This window comes from Lissotriton vulgaris, chromosome 7, assembly GCF_964263255.1.
Source record: "Lissotriton vulgaris chromosome 7, aLisVul1.2, whole genome shotgun sequence".
NCBI lineage: Eukaryota > Metazoa > Chordata > Amphibia > Caudata > Salamandridae > Lissotriton > Lissotriton vulgaris.
In genome coordinates, this window is record NC_141695.1 from 1,493,302,290 (window position 1) to 1,493,304,595 (window position 2,306).

Genomic DNA, 2,306 nt, shown 5'->3' on the forward strand with positions numbered 1-2,306 from the left:
TTCTGTGGCAGGGGCATTGCCATGCCCTTTTTAGCGAGCCCCCACCCCAACATCAATAATCAAAAAAATCCCTGGTTCCTAGTGGATTTTCTGTTCCCCAGGGGTGGCAGATTGGTTCTACTGCCCCATCTGCAAGGGGCTGTTCCCCCTCCCTAGAGCTATTGGGTGGATCCCTGCTTGGGGATCGCCCTCCTCGGATGATGCCCAAGCAGAGATTCACTAGGGAAGGGTACCATTGGAAAGGGTGTAGTGTCGTTTCTGTATTCCCAATAGGCTCTGCGCATTGGAATAACATATCCTATAGATTAGACGTAGGACTGAGGTCGACTAGGTCTCTATCAAATATATTAAACTTAATAGTGAGTGCTAGCTAGCTCAGAGGTCACTAGAGACTTTCTAGAATTTACAAGAAGGGATTAGTTTCTGACAACCGCATAAACATGACAACTTTGTTTCCCAAGAATAAGAAATATATCGCTTGAGTAGCGGAACAATAGATAAGTATTTCACTCAGTCAATCGTGCATGCTTCGTTTCAACAGAGTTTGTAGAGAAATAGAGAGACGGGTGTTTTCAATAAAAGGGTTTATTGAACAGTCTTCTTTCTCACACAAGAGAAGTGAACTGCTACAATCGTTAAACAGACTGCATTGTATAATGCGTACAGCGAGAACAATATTATAAAATAATAATGTAAGAGCATTGTATGGTTTCTAAACCGTATATAAATACATACATAAATAACAATGGCTAAAAATACTCAACCGGTGCTTCTAAAATATACCTACTCCAATGTACCTAGCCTAAGTCTAGTACGCGGGAAGAAGTAAGTGTGGTACAGCATAGGCTTTTATAGTTTTTCTTTGCCAAGAATCTATCTAAGATTTCTCTAGGTTCTTATCAGCTCCATACCTTAGTTTAGAATGAAGGAGGTCTCGTATCTAAGTCTCGGTACTCGATTTCCCAACACCCCTCAAGGGGAGCTTGGAACACTGGAGCTGGATTCTCGCCGGGAGAAATGCAGCCTCTCGATCAGTGCGTCAGCTGGAGGGTCTTCTTCCTTCGGCACTTGCTGTAGCGAGCTGCATCAGGCAAGTAGATAGTCGAACTGCTCCGAACCACCGTGTCTTGCTAGAGCAAGTGAAGGCATATTTATACCTTGAAGGTGTCTAGTTTAACGTAAAGTCGGGCATAATACCGTCAGGAAATAACCCCTAGGGAATAGTAGTTCTTTGCAAAGTACATGAGTTCTTGGAAAAATCAATATTCAAGCAAGGGAAGGTCCCTGACTGCTTTAGCTAATTTTCCAAGAAATCGTTGTGACGTTTGGTACGGGTGGAAGTAGCCCTGCCTGTATTTGGTTTGCATGGGCTATGTCTAAATAAGGGAATGAGTTCTATGCCTATATTAGGGCAATGTGAATTGTACCTATATAAGAGCATGAATCGGGAAAATTCGCTCGGAGCCTAAAATGCCACACAACACCCACTCCACTTTATTATGTATGACATTACTAAGTTCTAAACATATAAAACATATTTAAAGCATAATGTGTTAAAACCTCACCCAAAATAGATAAAAATGCATTTGAAATGGTTGTACACGAAAAGAGCATTTGTGCTGTATGCATTTAAAAGCAATGCTTCATTCAAAGCATATAGATGGCATTTAAAAAACGCTATCCAAATGAATCATAAAAATACATTTATGAAATGTCTCTTAAATACAGAAGAAAAGTCAAGACCATTCTATGACAGAATATATAAATTGTTTAGTTGTGGACAAGGTCAAATATTGTCTCTTGGAAGTATTCAAATAACTCTTGTTCTCTAGGAATAGTTCTACTTTATGCAGATTACTTTGTGCCAAAAAGAAACATTTACATTTTGGAAAAAAGTCAAATCGTAGAAAAATAGAGTTTCAAAATTAGAAGTTTGTTTTTGAAAGTGAAGGTAGAATTCACAGTCTCACAGAACACTGTGCTAACTTCTAAAGTCAGTGTCAGTGTTTGGAGAAAACATCAAATCTTCTAAGCTGGTAAAGACTTTGTCTACTACTGTAGGTAAAAGTTGGATTACCTCGTTAAGTAGATCAATCGCACATAGATGAGAAGCATCGCAGTCAGCGTCTGTCGCATTAGCAATGTTCGAAGTAGATGGTACCTGTGTGCCTGTTGTTTCACATTTCTTACTGTCTGCAGTTTGCGTATGTGAGATCTCAACGAATGCCATCCTCAGGAATGGTAGCCGCTGGGGACAACACAGTGCATGAGCCATTACCGGTGCAAGCAAAGTATCAACTTCCGTT